This window comes from Equus caballus, chromosome 1 (genome assembly GCF_041296265.1).
Source record: "Equus caballus isolate H_3958 breed thoroughbred chromosome 1, TB-T2T, whole genome shotgun sequence".
Lineage (NCBI taxonomy): Eukaryota > Metazoa > Chordata > Mammalia > Perissodactyla > Equidae > Equus > Equus caballus.
In genome coordinates this window covers 10,194,437-10,212,598 of record NC_091684.1, presented here as the reverse complement: position 1 = coordinate 10,212,598, position 18,162 = coordinate 10,194,437, and the positions used below count along the sequence as shown (strand labels likewise).

Here is an 18,162-nt window from a genome sequence, read left to right as displayed (position 1 = left end):
ATGCGTAGCTGTTCTCTGGTATCTTTGCTTCCATACCAGACAACAGACGCCCCTTTATGCCACAGCAGGAACCCTCAGGGCCTAGCACTGGGTGCTTAGGCAGCGGGATCTCGGTGGCGCCGACATCTGTGGGCTTGATCAGCATGAATGTGTGGCCAGCAGCTCAGCACAGTGTTGTGCTGAAGGGCATGCCCCTTCAAGCCAGGCTGCCCGGGTTCTTGTCCTGGCTCCTCATGTACCACCTGGGTGACCTTGGGTACGTCACCTCGCCGCTCCGTGCCCAAGCTTGCTTCTCTGTGACATGAGCTGACACAGTACCCACTTCACGGGGCTCGAGTTCTTGCACGTGGAGTGCTTGGAGCCTGCCAGGCGCGTGGGAAGCGCTGCACGTGTGTGAACCGTTCTGAGAGCATCCACGGCCGCCTCACCTCCCTCCAGCACTGAAGCGAGTTTTCTGGGAAGGATAAGCGGGTGTGCTTGGTGCCCGTCCTTTGGAACAGTCTGAGGTCAAGGAAATGCTGCTTCTGGTCGTCAGGTGGAGCCTCCTGGAGCACTGGCGAGGTGCAGGGGCTGTTTGGTCTGGCACCCAGGGGCCTCTTACAGTGACACTGTTGTTCTGGGGTCTGCCTTTCAGGTTTATGTGACTTCCTAAGCTGTCTCCGGGACTTTAGTTTCTTCCAGAAAACTTAACTCTGGGACTCACCCCTGAGTTCCTCTCCTGGTCCTTTTAAGATTACTTTTCATGTGCTCTGGAGCAGGAGCCAAGATAAGCCTGGTGTTAGAACTGAGTGTAAATTAGGGCCTTTGCACAGGCCACCTCCCGGGCCCGGAATACCCTTTGTCCCACTATGCGTATAGCTAGTTTCTCCACATCTTGTATTTCTAAGCTTAAAAGTCACCTCCCCAAAGAGACCTTTCCTGACTCCCCTACTGACACGGGCCTTCCCATTCTCCCCTTCTTCTATTTCTGCCCCTTGTTGGATTCATTCTCAGCACATATCAAATTTGGGGGCTGGTCTTTCCCCCTAAAATGTTAGCTCCTCAAAGGCGAGGCAAATTTGCCTGGTTCGCCCCTATATCTCTGGTGCTTCACCCCCTGCACGTGGTGTGCAACTACAAACTTCTGTTGAATGAACTTTAGCACATGAATTCTGTGGCACCTATTTTAACCTTTGATGCTGCTTTCTAAATTTTCCTGAGCCTTAAAATTGCTGGGCAAATGCTCTCATCACTACGACAACGAGAATGTGCTGAGGAGAAGATTGTCATGTGTGTGGGAGTACTTGCCGTGGCAGACACCCCTGATGGCTGGCCCCATGCTCTTGTCCCACTCTGAGTTCTCTGCAGATCTGTGGACTTCCCAGCTCACTGAGAGCCTCCCCTCTCCAGCATCTGCCCCAGGCTCTCTGCTTCATGCCCCAAGAGCTTTCTGGGGCACAGGAGCGTGCTCTGCCCACATCGGGCAGCCCACAATGCCCGTGATCTAACCTCCTCAGGCAACATCTCCAACCGAAGAGGTCTGGGGTTTGGTGCAAAATCACCCTACTGGCCTTCCTCTGGTGGGGCGATTTGGGGCTGTGTTGTCATGGTCCTCAGAGGTCCCAGCAGGACTGAGCCCCAGTTGCCCACGGCGGTAACCTGCTAGGTAACGCACCCCATGGCTGTCCTCCCTTTTCACTCTCACTTGCCCCACCATCTAACTCTGCTTCCTGAGACCCGCCCCCCGCAAATAGTCCTGCGGTCCAGCCCTCGTCTCCGGGTCTGCCTCAGGAGAACCGAGCTGAGATACACGTGGTAATGTCAAACGTGGGAATGCTGTAAATGGAGCGGTTTTACTTTGCATTTGGTCTCATTCGGATATTTTTCAAAACACTTTCTAATACACTAACTTAAGCTTTATATATAACTTAAGCTTTATGTTACTACTATGATCACTAAGTATGGCAAGTATTATTTCCTTCTGGTAGATGAGGAAAGCAAGAAACAGAGAGGACAAAACCTTTAACCAAAGTCACACAGCAAGATAGCAGGAGAGGTTGGACCCAGCGTTCTGGCGGCTGCTCTTCTGCCAGAACTTTGGCATCCTGAGTCCCACCTGGTCCTCTCCTTTCACAGAGAGAGCTTAATGGTTGGGAACGTGCTATTATTACCTACTATGCGTTTTTCTCTTGAATGCTGGGCTTTGAATCGATTTTTTTCTGCCCTTCCCCAGTGAGAGAGGACACCACACATTAATGGAGGGTCGAGTGCTATAGCTATTCCTTACGTGTTTTATCGACTTACAAGGGTCTGATGAGGGAAGTGGTGAAATCCCTATTTTGCAGAAGAATTTGTGTCCAAAGCGCCTGGTACAGTGGCTGGCACATCGTGGGGACCTGACAAATGGCTGCTGTGATCGAATGTTTGTGTCCCCCACTTTCTTAAGTTGAAGCCTAATTCCCAATTGTGATGGTCTTGGGAGGTGGGACCTCCGGGGGGGGGGGGTGACTAGTTTTAGATGAGATACTGAGGGTCAATCCCATGATGGGAACAGTATCTCACAGAAGAGGAAAAGACCAGAACTCTGTCTGTCCCTGCCACGTGAGGACACAGAGAAGGTGGCCACCAGCGAGTCAGGAAGAGGTCTCTCAGCAGATAGGAAACCAGCTAACACCTTCACTGGGACTTCCCAGCTTCCAGAACTGTGAGAAATAAGTGTTTGTTCTTTAAGCGTCCCTAGTCTGTGGTATCTCATTACAGCAGCCCAAACTGACTAAGACAATAGTTGTTGAATGAATGAGGTTCAGAGAGGTTAAGTTGCTTCTCCAAATTACACTGCCAGTAGGTGAATCTGTCCTGTCGCCAGTCCCAGGAAACTTCTCTGCCTTACGTGACCCCCCAATTCTCCATTGGGGCCTGTTTTCTTTGTTCTCAGTGCCCACCTTGGGCACACAGCGGTGTTCACTTGATGTCCATGGACTGAATGAAACACCATGTGCCTCCTTGCTTAGCCTCTAAATCTTGGAACGGCTGGCCCATCTGCAGCCACTGCCTGGCCTCATTAACCACCCCATCAGAAGGGGCTCATCCTGGCCTTACCCATGGACACAGGCAGGGGGACACAGGGGTTCATGCACCCCCCCTACAAGCTGCCATCATGCCAGCGGATCAGTGACCCACACAAAGAAAGACAAGCACAGCTGAGCATAACAGCTGCTTGGGAGGCATGATGGTTGCTCAAGCCCCCATCTCATTTTTAAAACACGGCATTGACAGGCTTGCTTCCTACACCTGCGCAGCCAAGGAGCAGCCAGACCCGCCTGGGAGGCCAGAGGCATTCACCACATGGATGGCAAACTCAGGGCCCAGGAAGGCGTCCCCATGAAGAGCTGGTGGAGCTGGCCGTGCCATTTTGCATCCTTGAGTCAGTGATGTAGGAGGCAGCAGGATCTGCCAGAGCCCACGCGCATTTCTGTTACTGAGTGTTTGCGTAACTGTCACAACTTTTAAAGGTGGGGATTTTCCTTCATCTTTTGAAGAAAAACGTGTACAGAGGATCTCAAGGCACAAAATACAAATTGGCCCAGGCGTGTGCCAAGCAGACAAGGGGAAGAGGAAAAGGGCAGTGTGGGGAGGTTCACTGCTGAGACCCGAGCTGTCGTGTGAGGTGCTTTAGTAGAGCGAGCCAGCATTCACTCAGTTGGCCAGGATGGACGTGGGCCAGGCGCGGGGACACACTGACAAGCAAGCCCTGGACCCTGCCTCATGGAGCTCATGGTCCAAATGGTCCAAAAACCAAGTAAGCAACTGTGACCCAAATAAAAAATGTCAAGGATGCCATCACGGGGACTACCCATACCCATTCTGGGGCTGGGCCACAGGGAGGTGTCCTAGGAGATGGGACATGAAAGATAAGATTCTGTCAGGAAAGTAGGAGTTAGCTAGGCAAAGAAGGGGGCCTAATGGGCAGGAGTGAGTGTTCTGATCTAACCCTCACAACGATCTTAGGCAACAGGTCCTATTCCCATCCCCACTGTAAAGCAAAGGCGTGGAAAAACCCAGTGACTTACCAGCCTGAGGTACCAAGCTGCGATTAGAAGCCAGTTCATGTGAGTTTCTTCCACTCTTTAGTCCTTTATGTGCTTCTCTCTCAAAGGGGTTGTTGAATTTGGTGCAGGGGCAGAATCAGTCCTTTCGTCTTGTTCGTAGAAGAGCCCCAGCTTCTTCCATCTAGAAATTCAAGGAGCTGATAGAATTGGAAGGACTAGGGTGGAATCCACACCCCAGAACCCATCTCCAGGCACCCCTCCACCCCCACCCCCTGCCAATTGCTCCAAGGTGGCGTTCACAGAAACACCGCGTGCTCTGGATTTGAATCTTTTTGATTTTGGCTATGGGCATGACGCTTATGGGAAACTACTGGTGTGCCTGAAGACTTGTGAGAGAGATGCCAAGGAAAGCAAGGGCCGGCTTGGACTTGACCCTGAAGATAACAGAACGTCTGTGCACGTTATCAAACAATGGAGTGACGCCATGCAGTTTTATAGCTGGAGTGGGCAGCCCCACTCGCCAAGGCTGTTTTTCAAACACTGTCTTTGAATTGCGTTTTTCAACCAAAACAGTCTCGATTTGCTATTTGAGAATTGCACTTTATACCTGCTATCTTGAGAAGAAGGGGTTGGAAGAGAAAAGAACTAGAGGCAGGAAAACCAGCTGGAGGATTACAGTGCTGTAGTCATGAAAGTGGCCACTGCGCTGGATTTGAGAGGGGATGGACTCGCAAAATGTCCAGGTCTTGGAAATAACAGGGCCTTGCTGCCTAAGGAAATATGCAATAACTGGAGGAAGGAGGAATGTTCTGCCTCCCCAGTTTTGGGCTTAGATGGTCAGGTAGATGGTGATGCCATTCACAGAGGAGCAAATTGGGGGCAAGGGAGGTAGGTGCAGAGATGAGGAATTGAGTTTTGAACGGCTGTGTCTGAGGTGTTGGTGGAACATCCGAAGGGATGTCCAGCAGGCAATCACGTACTGAGATCTGGAGCTCAGACAGAGCTAGGTCCACAGGCTGCAGCTGAAGCTACGCTATTGCTGCTGTATAAAAGAGCTACAGATGAAGCTCCAGTATGGTACCAGACAGGCAGGTCGGCGGAGCCCAGCCACTGACTGTACTCCCAGCAGTGATGTCTTTTATGCCTGGTCCAGATTGCAGAGAGTGGCAGCCCAGAGTCCTCTCTCTGCCATCCCGGCACCCTCAGCCAAATGCCAGGCATCGAGGACGGTTCCCCAGCCCCCTTTGGATTTCCTGGGCTTTGTTGGGCCTGGGTCACCGGCTAATGTTATTTAAATCTAGGGTTTGAATGGAACGTTGTTAAATGCCTCCTCAACCACATGACACTTGTGATGGGCCCTAGTGAATGGGGGATTAGGCAGATAAATTGCTATTGTGACTCTAACACTATCACCAGGTTTGCTGAGGACAATAATTATGTAGCTTACAGTGTTTGGAAATATTGCCTAAATCTCCTCCCCACATGTTGTTTGTGATGGAAAACAATTAGACAAAAGGTCCTTTTGGTAAGCTGCCTGGGACTCAGATCGGCTTGATGAATGGCCTTTCTCCGGGACCCTGAGCATTTGTTAGAAGTAAATTATATGTCATTTCGAATCCAAAAGGTCTGCCTCCCATGTTTATTGGGATAAATTAAATCTTCTAAGGAGAGTAAACAGAAGGCTCTGATAATTATTTGCTTCTGTATAATTTAAGCTGAAAAGGATGATGCCAAGAGGAGGGTGGGGGTAGTGACACCCTGTATTGTGTCCACCGCAGAAAAGGCACAATAGGGAAATTTAATTTGATACTGATCTACACACATCACATCAAGTCGGGGTGGGCAGCCCCATTCACCAAGGCTGTTTTCAAATCTTGCCTTTGAGTTGCAAATTTCAACCAAAATCATCCTGATTTGCTATTTGAGAATTAACTTTTATAATTTCAAGGGTTTTCCTTGCAGAGGGGAAGATGCTTCTCTGATCAGACAGGCTGCCAGTCCTCATGAGACCAGGATGGGACCTTCTCTGGAGTTAGGCTAAGTCTAGGCCTGAAGGCTTCATCAGCATTGGTAGGAATCCAGCAACTCATTCACCCACCCATCCATCCATCCACCCCCATATTCATCCATCCACTCATCCGTCCATCCATCCATCTGTATTCAATCATCCATCCATTCATATTCACCCATCCATCCATCCACCAATATATTCATCCATCCATCAACTCATTCATTCATCTCCCCACATTCAGTCGTCCATCCATCCATCTATTCATCCTTTCAAAAACACTTATTGAATGCTAGTGTTGAATGCGTTCAACACTGTTGAATGTTAGTGAAATACCACTAACACAACCTGTTGATAAGGTAAAGCTGAGTTTATTGCTTACTGTGGTAATGGAGAACACCATCCTACAGAGCTTTGGTAGTTAGTGTCTCAGTGCAGGGAAGGCGAGGTCAGAATTGGTTGAGAATTGGGAGTTTGGTTTAAGGGGGTGACTTTCACCGTGGGAATAGGATTAGATAAGGATAGTGACACAACAATCCAGGATTGGCAGAAACAGTGATGCAAGGGTTTTTGAGGTGAGGAATTCAAAGAATCTTAGGGCACAAACTATCTGTTGATGCTTCCCATTGAAGAATTAGGAAGTTGCTCCACTGAATAATCAAGCCATTTGCCTTAGCAAGAGGTTTCCAGAAAAATAAAGGAAAGCTACAGAAGCATTGGGACACACAGTCATGTTCATGTAGACAGGTGTGGTTCACGTAGACTCAGTGTCCAGGCTGGGTGTGGGGTAAATGGGTTTCATTCTCACTTCTAGGGTGTCTGCCTGGAGGAGAGCAGAGTGGTGGACCTAGGAGGAATTTCTGAGTCCAGCCAAGGTGCTGGGTCACGTAGGAGCAGCACTGTTGGGATTTGGCCCGTCTGCCTGGTCTTTTTGTCTCTCTCCTACATTCCTGCAGTCCCCAAGGGTCATGAGGCTGCTGCTTGGCAATTTCAGTCTGGTTCAGGTGCAGAGGGAGACTACCCCTGCACCCTGAGGTGCAGAGAGTGGAAGAAAGGATGGGTGGGGAAGGAAGGAGAAACTATCGCCGGGCTTCGGTCAGCATCCCCAGCACCCCAGGCCGGGAACTGGCGCCTGCCCCAGAATGTCATGTGTGGTGTGAGGGTCCAGGCTCCGGTTTCACAGTGGAGACCCTGATAACATCTGGCTCTTGGGGTCCTAGGCCAGTGACCTCTTAGGCTCCCTGGTGCCTCACAGTCTGCAGGGAAAATTTCCTCCGCTCCTGGGCTGACAAGTGTTCTTTACTGATCTTCAGGATGCGGAGTTAGCCCAGCTCCCTGGCCCCTCCCTGAGCCGACTGTCTCCTTCACACACAGTCCTGCAGTGTCCTCCCCTGGGGCTCTGCCTGGCTCAGCTTTGAAGGAAAATTTCATCCAGCCATTGCTGCCGCCCAAACACTGATCTACGCCCCCAGTCTGAGCCTGCAAGAACCGACCTATAAAATCCCAGATGTTACTGTTTCAGCTTCTACTGTCTACCTTAATCGTAGTTGCTTGGAACCAATAGATATTAACTAGCGCCTATTAGTAAATGCTGACAATAAAGTGCAAGACTTCCCTATGTACAGAGCAGGTTCCCTGGATGAGCCGACTCAGCCCTTGGGCACGGTGGTAAGAGGCCCATTTCACAGAGGAGGCAGAAGAGGCTGGCAGTTAAGTTGTTTTCCCAAGGACAGGGCCCTGGACATGGGAACTTCACAACTCTCCTCTGACCCAACTGAGACGCGGATGGAGTGGGGATAGAATCACCTGTGACAGGCCTGGGTTTGAATGCAGACCCTGCCCCCGGCTCTCTGTCTGTCCCTGAGCAGTCCCGTCCCTTCCTGAATTCAGTGCGAAACTGCCCTTGTGAACTCCAGTGTGGCACTGATTCTTCTGCAAGCCAATGCCGGAGAGCTAACTGTCATACATAGACCACGTGTGTCAGAAACATGACCTGGAGCCAAATAGAACAGGTGTCTCTCCTTTAAAGAGTGGGCATATTACTTCCATGGACCAAATCCTCCCCTTCCTTGCCCCTGCATGCTGCCTTCGATCCCCGAGACTTGCTGACTGTCTCTCCCCTGGTTTTGTTCTCCCTCCTGCTTGGCCTGTCTGTGAAGGGAGCACATCCTCCCTTTTGGAACTCCGTCCATTCAAGGCTGAACACTGGTGCATCTCCCTGGTACCGCCTCCTCCTGGGCCAACCTGTCTGTCCCTCGAAGGCCGCTCCCCCTACCTGACCCTGCAGGGATGCTCCTGTCCTTGATGCAGCGCCTGTCCTTGCGGGGACCTCCTCTCCCCTTCTTCTCCCTCACTCCTCACCAGTTGTTCTCAAAGTGTAGTTCCGGGAACAGCAGCATCATCTTCACCTGGGAACCTGTTGGAAACCAGACCCCTCCGAATGAGAAACTCTGGGGGTGGACCCACACTCTGTGTCTAGTCAGCCTTCCAGGTGCCTCTGAGAACCACTGGTCTGCACTTTCCTGGATGAGCCCTATAGATGTTTTAAGCAAATGATTCTCAAATCTCTCTCTCCAGCCTGGCCCTCTCCTTCGTGCCTGGTGAGTCTATGAAAGCTTGATGCTTTCTCAGGGTGATGAACGAGATTCAGAGAAAGATCTAGAGGAAGCCCAGAGACAGGTCAATCGGAACAACCTTTTCACTTTAATGGTGAGAATCCCGGGCTTCAGAAGGGTGAAGTGGCCCATGAAGTTTACAGAGCTTCTAATCCAAAGAGCCCCTTCTTTTTCGCCAGGTAGAACCTTTCTCAAAATAATCCATAGGTTTGGAGGTGCGGACGCTCATTTCATGGGTGTGGGTGTCTAAAGCAGGCCTCCAGGAGAACTCGGGTCGAAACCTCCTTCTCTGCTTCCAGAGCCCACACCGGCCTGAGCCTTCCTTTCACACAGGGCTGAGGACCACTCTCAGCATCTCTCAGGATGAAGGCCACCCGTTGATTCCTATCAGAAAACACGGTCTTAATGAATGTGGATTGCTATTCCTCAGTGTGTTCCCACACTAACAGGATTCTGATTGGATGCTAATTTGTCTCATCGTTATGAGCTTGTTCAAATCTCCCAGCCTGTGCTGTGTTCTGTACCTGTGGTCCAACAGGCCCCTCAAAACGCTCAAGCTGTTGGGAGTCAAGGCCTGACTGGGCCTCCATGGGAAAGCCGCTGTCCCAGACAGGCCTGCGGTGCTGTCGGCACGGCCGTGGGATTAGGCATGGGTCAGAGCCGGGGTCACAGGACAAAGATCGAATGTCGGCCCTTGGGGCCAGGGCTGGACCTACGACACAAGCGAGGCTATTTTCCTAAGTGGCTCCTCTTGCAGTCCAGCCCGGATTCAAGGGAGGGTAATGTCCCAGGGGCAGGCAGCAACAGGGGTTTGCAGGCTGGGGTTTGTACCCGCAAGGTGACCCGCTGTGACCGCCTCTCCTTCCGGCAGAGGTGGCTCCCATGGGTCAGAGGAGCTCCCCAAGTTCGGAGCCGCCAGAAGAAGGGCTCCCCGGTGAGCTGAGCATCGTCACTGAGGTTTTCTCTGTCCCGGTACTGTGCCTTCTGCCTTAGCGACCTTCTTGATTTCTCCTGATAACAAGGAGGGAAATGCTCTTCTTTTTAATGAGGCGAAATTCATATGATATAAAATTAACCATTTTAAAGTGACATTCAGTGGCATTTAGCACATCACAATGCAGTGCAACCAGCACCTCTACCTAGTTCCCAAACATTTTCAGCATCCCGAAATAAAACCCTGTACTCGGTTAAGCAGTTTCGCCCCCCTCCACCTGGTAACCACTAATGTACTTTCTGTCTCCGTGGATTTACTTATTCTGAATATTTCACATGAACGGAATCATAATACGTGTCCTTTTGTGTCTGGCTTCTTTCGCTCTAGGACCTTTTCAGAGTTCGTCCATATTGCAGCATGCATCAGTACCTCATTCCTTTTTTGTGGCTGAATATCCCACAGTTGGAATGTGCCACATTTGTTTATCCACTTATCCACTGATGGACACCTGGGTTTGTTCCACCTTGGAAGGGCTATTTTTATGGCCATTTCAGAGATAAGGAATTTCAGAGTTTTATTCTCTTTTCCAGCTTTACCCAGCTGACAGACTAAGCTGGGCATTAAATACAGGATTTGAAATCTCCACTGTTAACTTCTGAGCCCACTACCTCTCAACATGTCTAAGTAGCTGATCTTGGGCTAAAAAGTTGGTGGATTGGTGTTCTCTGGCAATCCTCTCCTATTACTCTTAGAGGAATGGGTTTGTTGGCTGGTCTGTGTTTTGAATACCATTTTACAGGCAGAAAAATGAGAATCCTCAAAGAAGAATAACCTCTAATTCAACATAATTCATCATGATGTTTCTTTTCCAAAAGAATCACCCTTATCGAGGTGCAAGTTACATGCAATAAAATTCACCAATTTTAAGTGTACAATCTGATGAACTCCGACACGTGAATACAGTTGTCCAACACCTCCACAATCAAGATGTAGAATATTTCCATCTTCTCATGATGTCACCCTGCTTTTACAGCAACCCTCCACCCTACATCCTGGCTTCTTCCATTTAGTGCAATGCATTGAAATTCACCCATGTTGTGGCTATCAGTAGTTTATTCCTTTATTGCCGAGTAGTATTCCATTATTGAGATATGCCACAATTTGTTTATCCATTCCTCGGTGGACATCTGGGTAATTTCCAGTTTGGGGCTGTTATGAATAAAGCTGCTATGAACATTCATGCACAAGTTTTTGTTCGGACACAGGAGTGGAATTGCTGGGTCGTATGGTATGTGTACTGTCACATTTCTGCCCGGAGAGGTGGCTTTCTGTGGCCAGCTCACTCTGAGATCCAAATGGGTCCAGCCCATGGATGATGCTGAAATGTGGCCTCTGAGCCTGTTCTTCCCGGGAGGGAGGAGACCTGTGCTTCACCTGCTGTGGAACGGTCCCTTCCCGGGGCTGATCTCATGGTCCTCCGAGATGGCCCTCAGGGCCTCCCAGTGAAAGAGGCAGGCTGGAACTGGGGACAAAGCTTGCATTTAAAAAACCTCTCCTCTCAATAGTCTCAGCTGATGACTCAGGACTTGTCAACCTCTTGCTTTGCAATGACGCTTTTCAAGAGCCTTCCCCAAAGTGCTTCCTCCTGGTGCCCGCGGGTCCCTGCTGGTGGCAAATGGATAAGATGGGGCTCCTGCTAGACTGAGAATGTCTGGGTGCTGAGGCTAGGCCCCTTTCGCTGCCTGGCTGGAAGGTGGTTAAGCTGTTCCCAGTCAATAGGGCGCTATCGACCTGCTGTTAGAATTTTACTAGGCAGGACAGTCATCGTAGCCGCACATTGTTTAGAATGGAACAGGAAAATGAGCTAGGGAAATGTCCAGGCAAATGTCTGTGTGTTTGGAAACAGAGCTATTCTCTTCCAGGTCCTTTCTAGCGGAGTCATTTGCATGCCCATCTGATAGCAGGGGCCTAACCAGGCCCAGCACATAAAACCCACCTGGGGCCTTTGAATGAAAAATAAACATTTGCTTCTTTTAGGCCCCTAGAAGGGTTATTTGCATAAAAACCTGCAGCATTTCCAAGGCCTTGAAGGTGGGGCAGAGAGCAGGAGGTGGCGGGAGAGGAAGTTTGCATGATCCTGGGAAAGCAGAACTAAGTGGTTCAGCTTAACCCTTATTGCTTCCTTATTATTTGCAAAGATATGAAATCCAGAGAAGTCCAGGCAGGGCCCTGAGCCCAGCTCTGGTTTCACTCCAATTTCCCACTTGACCTCTTTGGACCTCAGTTTCCTCTTCTATAAAATGAGTGAATAGGGCCAGACGTCTCATTTCAGCCACGGGCAGTTACTGAGCATTTTTATGTGTCAGGTACCCTCCAGGAGATGAAGATACAACAGGATGGATAAGGTCCCACCTTGCAAAAGCTTCCCCACCCAGGAGGGCGTCAGGCAGGTCAGCCGACACCAGCTTGCTGCCAACAGTGCTCCTTAGGAAGAGAGAGAAACCTGGTGTTGCAAGGATAGGACCAACCCAGGAGGATGCGGGGAGGGGGAGCCAGGGGTTTCTGGGGCAGGCAATGCCGTCTTCCCGTTCCGACCCTCGGGTCTCTGCCCCTCCTGTCTGCCCTCACGGGGACTCTCCACTCGAGATATTCTGAGATCATTTCTAGATGACAGCTAGCATTCCTCCGATATTGAGAAATGGAAAGCATGTCCTAGAAGAGATGTCCCCATTAGACCCTTAGGCAGTGGGATTTATGTCACACCAGCCTCAAGCTTTGTCTCTATAGGGCCACATCTCTGCTCAGACACAGCTTCTGGGTTTATGACATCTACATGAAATTTTGATGTCATTGTAAGCACATAAGGAGAAAAATAGGATGTATTTCTGGAGGAAAGTACATAAGTTCATTAAAACTTTTTTCTATGCAAGAGTGGAAGTCTAACATAAAAAATAATTGGACATTGGGAAATGAATTCCAGCTGGGGCCCTCTCAGCCAAGAGGCAGCCCCAGATGGCCGGACAGAGCCCTGAGTGGGACCAGGAGACTGGACTCTGATCCTGGCTTTGTTGCTCACAGGCAAGGCCTCTGGGACTCAGTTTTCCCATCTGTAAAATTAGCAGGTTAGACCAGGCAGGCTGTAGGTTATAGATGTCTTTGACACACGACTCTGAGACTGGGACAACCTATAGGAAAACATGTTCCTCCGTGTAACCAATTGGGGAAAATCTGATTCAGAGAGTCCTCCAGGGGAACGGGCTCTGGCCCAAGCAGCCCCAGTCAGATGACGGAATGGACCAGTGTGAAAGTGGAGGCTATTCCTGGCTGGTGAATTGGTTTCTGTCCTTTTTGAAGGATCACATTACGTGGAGACCCTCAAAGAATAGCTCCTTTGGTGTACGCAACTGCATGTATTTTGGTGTATGCAACCGGGTGCTTCTCAAAATGCTCCTGGGTGCATTGCCTGCTACGGACATGCCTTCTAAAATAATTTATTTTAACCTAGACCCTTAACATCACTGGCTTTATCCGAGAAACACAAGCTTTTGTGGCCCAACCGTCAGAGACCTCCTTCCTCTGGTCCCCTTCGCCTTTAAGAATTCCTATTGCAACTGACTACACTCTTTGGGCACAATTAATTAAATCAATGGCCCGCTCGTAAATTTAAAAATACATCCCCCATGTCTTTAAATCTCCGAATCCCAGCTGGGAAACTGAAAGGCGTGAAATACACAGTCATCATGTCACAGCCACGGAAACGGGATCCTGGAGCTGTAATTCTGTGATAAATGTCTTGGAGATACACATCCCCAATTTGGTTATACCCTAGAGGCATTGGGGGTGCCCAGGAAGGAGAAGGGAATGTTCTAGAGGAAGAGACTGGGTTGCTCTGTGGTGTGCTTTGGGGGGTCAGTGTGGACTGGAGGCTCAGACAACAATGTAGGGCAAGGCCAGGGCTTTCTAGAAAGTTCATAATATAATTGTCTCCACTCACGGATTTGGAAAGAAATTCCACTCAGACAGCTAGGAGGCAATATGGGCTGTGTCCTGCCCATTCCCCTGAGTGAGGAGCAGCTGAAAGCGAGTGTTGGTGACTGCATTAATTCTCCTGCCGGAAGGCTGGACTGCTCAAACCTGGCTTTGCAAACAACCCTCTTGGAACATTGAGGACCTACTAAGTACCAGGCACCGACCTAGGGGTTAGGTTGTAGTGGGGACAGGTGGGCTGGTCCCTGCCTTTAGGTGGTAGGCAGCCTGGAGGGGCTGCAGACATACATGCGGGCAGGGCAGTGTGATAACAGGACAGAGGCCATTGGAAGACATCCTTGGGCAGCCTGCCTGCTGGGACTCAGGCCTCTTGGGGAACGGCCTTCAAATTGATGCTGGAAGGATTGAAGTGTTAGAGGCAGGCGTCTGCCAGGTGAAAGGTAAAGATGGAGGGTGGTATGGAAAGAAGGAATGGTGTTCCCTGCAGAGGGAATAGAGAAGGGAGAGAATACAACACAGAGTGGAGGAACTGGAAGTTGCTCGGTGTGACCCACATTGCGGGGAGGAGCAGGAACTAACCAGCTCAGATCTGGGCTTGGTACCAGGTACTGGCAACCTAGAAGGGCACCATCTCGATGACCTTGGAACACGGGTGGCAGCCACTCCGGGAGGTGGGGGAGGTGGCTGTCGGGGCTGGGAGCTCCGGGTGGTCAGCAAGCGCCCTTTCGTGCACTTGGGGAATTCACTTTATTACTCAATTTGACACGATATTGAGGTTGAGACTTTTCTGTCCCCTTTGGTTTCAGTAGATTCTATTCATTTTTATTTCTTTTTTTGTTTGTTTTTGTTTTTGGTGGATATTGTTCCCAGTTCACTGAGAACTGTATTTCAGAAAATACTGTTTCCTGAACTCCTTGGCTTTTCATCACATCAGTTATTTTATTTGGGACAAATAAGAGAAAGCCCTATTTCACATGTGCTAATAAACCTGCAGGGACCCCCCCGACCCCACTTCCAGGGAGGGGAGGCCAAGCAGGCAGCTTCAAGATGCTCTGTGGGGTTGGGTGGAGATTTGCAAGCCCTGTCATCTCTCCCAATAACAATCACATCACATATACTGGGTTCCTGGCAGGACCTCGCGTCCCACAGCAGCACCTCACTTGTTCTCACTGAATCCTGCAAAGCGGATGTCGTTTTCTCAATCTCACTAATGAGGAAATGGGAGTCTGAGAGATCCCGTGACCACCCAAGTGAGAAAGGGGTGCAAGACTTGAACCCAGAGACAGCATTCCTTCTGCGGTACCATGGCATCTACACAGCGGGGAGATCTCCAACAGCGATCACCCCAAACTCCTCTTTCTCACAGAGCTGGCGAGACCTTGGCTCCCCCAGAGTAGCCAACACGGCCCCTGCATGTCTGCGGGTCTAGAAGCGCCCCCTGCTGTGTGCTCTGCTGGAGGCTCTGAGAAGAGAGGCTCAGTCAGAGCCGGGAAGGCAAGTTTTCTTTCTGTATGCCCCCCCAGTGTCCCAACGTTCCTGGATCCTCCTGGTAAAAATGATTGACCAAAGCTGTTCATTTTATCCTTATTTTTTCAGCAGTGGAATTTCACGGCAATTTTGGGTGAGAAGCGTATACATTGCTCTGGGCTAGCAGCAGGAGTGAAGGAGGCCTGGCTGCTGCTCCTCCCTCCCAGGTCCCCAGGTGCTGCTGTGTCCTTCCCCTCCCCCAACCTCCACCTGCCCTGGGCTGCAGAAGCATCATTTGAAAACCACTGCTTGAAAATCTTCTTAAATCTACATCTATTTTCAGCTTATGCTTGGTTCTTAGCATTAAAATAAACCCTAGCACCTCATTACACACTGTATGAAGCAGAACCTCCTTTCATTTTTAAAACTGTCTCCTTCAAGCTCCAAAGGGTGCTTTCTAGTTAGCGCAGGAAGCCACGCGATTTCTCAGGAATGAGGCGGGTTCTGGAGTCCGACCGTCCTGGGATTAAGTCCAGCTGTGTGGAGCTGGCTAACCAATGACTATTTCTCCTCTGAGTGTCGATTCTTCCCTTGGTAAATATCCACCTTGCAGGGACTCTTGGTAATTACATCCGACGTTGTATGAGATGTGTTTCCCCTCCTGGTGTCCCGGGTTTTACAGTGCTGGGTCCCTTGTCCGTTTCCTTTCTGACTGTTGGATATGTTGACCACTGGCCGTATCCTGCTTCCTGCACCCCACCGCTAATCTTTCCTGTTTATAAAATGGATTTTGGTAAACACAGAAGGAAGGAATGCCCTTTGCTTATTCTGGACTGTGCTGATCTTATAAGGTGGGTTCCTTTTTTTTATTCTCTTAAAGCTAATCCTGGCGCTGATCTTTCATCCAGGTAAGCAGTGACTCCCTTGGCTGGAACGCGGGGCCGTTAGACCCTGCTGGATGGGGTCTCAAGTGGGCTTTTCTCTGAGAGGAGCTGCCCGTACTCAGAACCTCCTCCTCGAGGGTTTGAGCAGGGCCCTGTGATGTCATCAGTCAACTACCCCCACCCTCCAGCACTTCCCTCTGCTGATTACCCCACCCCCCATCCTGGTCCCGGACCAAAAGCCTCGACATCCCTGATGGGTCCTGGCCCACTGATTTGAGGCCCTTCTGCTTCCTTTGATTCGGCCCTTGGCAGAGCCTCAGGAACAGGAGTCCTTGATGGCACCTGGCCCTTTCTAGTCACCGACAAGGGAAACCTGAGAACCCGTTCTCAGAAATGGAACTAAATTGTCAGTGAATCTGTCCCCATCTGGAGAAGAGAGGAAGATTTGGGGTGGCAACAAAGGCTCCTTTGATTTCGGTTAATTAACTACTTTGGACTCAGGGCTCTGGAGTGGCTTTCGTTTGACACACAAAGAGTCCGGGGCAAGGATGATACCCACGCAGAGGGTGTCTGCACTGGAAGGGGCTCCGTGTATTTACCTGTAGGGCAATTCAATTAAAAATACAGACAGGGGTGAATCTATGAGATTAGCTCCAGGAACAATGCCACCAATTGTGGCGGAGTCTAACAATCCCGGCTAAAGCAGATGTTAAACAAATATTTTGATGGCTCCCGTCAGCCCCAGTGTGAATCTCCTATTTTTCTTCTTCATTATCTCCAGGGATGGAAATTCTAAAATCTTCTTTGGTAACCCACTTCCGTGATTTATTGAAACGATCATAGGTAGAGAACTTGGCTGTAAACATCCATGTGAAGGGGCACAATTCATTAATATGGGGACATTCTGGTGTTACCTACTCCCCTTTCCCTCCCTCTCCATTCTTCTTGGAAAGTCCTTCTATTATCAGAGAGGTTTCTTAGGCTTTTGTGACAGACAGGAGAAGGGGCAGGGGTAGTGGGAAAAAAGACTATAGACTGGGGGCTGGGGCAGTATTGATGGGAAGACTCTAGTGGAGGTGAGCAGAGTTTTCTAGATATTTGGAAGAGAGGAGTAGATGAGAAGCTGTAGTGTGTGAGGGAAAATGATATGAACGAAAAGGGGGAATTTGAGAAATGTTGTCCTGGGTCATGCATCCCCTTCATGAGTGTATGTATGTGTGAATGCATGAATGTCTATAGAAATGTAGGTGGGGATGTTGTGCTGTTGAAATGCCTTTTAGGTTTCCAGACCATGTTCACTTGAGCGCCATGTCACTCAGAGACTGGACCACTTGGCATGTGGCTTCAATAGGGTGACAAACACCTACAGATTGACTTGAGTGATTTTTTGTTAGACTATTTTTTTGTTTTTAAGGAAGTAAGTATAAAACTTGGAATATTTTTAAAATACTTAAATAGACTTATTCAAAAATAGATAAGATTTAATAAAACTTTGGCATTTGAATAGCATTCAAACCTTCTGTTGACGTGGAATAATCACCCGTCCTCTTCATGCCTTTCCTTCCTCCATCTGGGCTGAGTGCCAGGCTCCACAAGGACAAGGCTACACCTGTCTTGTTTATGTGGGAGCCCCAGGGCCATTGCTTGGCACACAGTAGGCCTTCAATGTGTTTGTTGAATGAAGGAAGAAATAAAAGTAAATTCAGTCTCAATGGTCCATCCTGTTTCCACTCCAGGGTCTCTGAAAACACAGTTTTGAGCAGCTCAGATCTGAAATCTGGTCTTGTCGGCCACATGCTCTGGAGATCTCCTGCCCTCTCTGTTCGTGCCTTGGCTCTTGACTCTTTCTTTACCAAGCAATCAGTCAGCATTTATTATAATGTTGGTCACACTGAGGAAAGTAATAAAATTTGAGTGGTAGATACAGAATCATTGCATTTGAACATTTTTAGCTTCACATTTTTCAAATGGCCATTTGGCTTTGTGTAGACACAATGAAAGAATTACGACCTTTGGCCAACTTTACTGAACAAAGCAATAAAATATAGTTGAAGTATATAGAGCCTTTTGATTTTTTGGGGGGTGATGTCATTGTGGCGTGAATTATTCTATTTCATCAACATGGACAGGAGTGCCCTGCAGAGACTGAGAAGTCCTTCAGCCCAGCCTCTGAGCCTTTGGGAGGGAAGGGCAGGCTGTTCCAGGAGAGAATTCTTCATCTCCATGAGCCTCCCTGAGA

At 49.5% G+C, this 18,162-nt stretch overlaps 1 long non-coding RNA gene across 1 annotated transcript in view; it reads left to right on the top strand.

The window, feature by feature from the left end:
- Positions 1-18,162, top strand: part of LOC111770577 (uncharacterized) — a 50,881-nt gene that overhangs the window by 14,096 nt on the left and 18,623 nt on the right. The window lies entirely within an intron of this gene.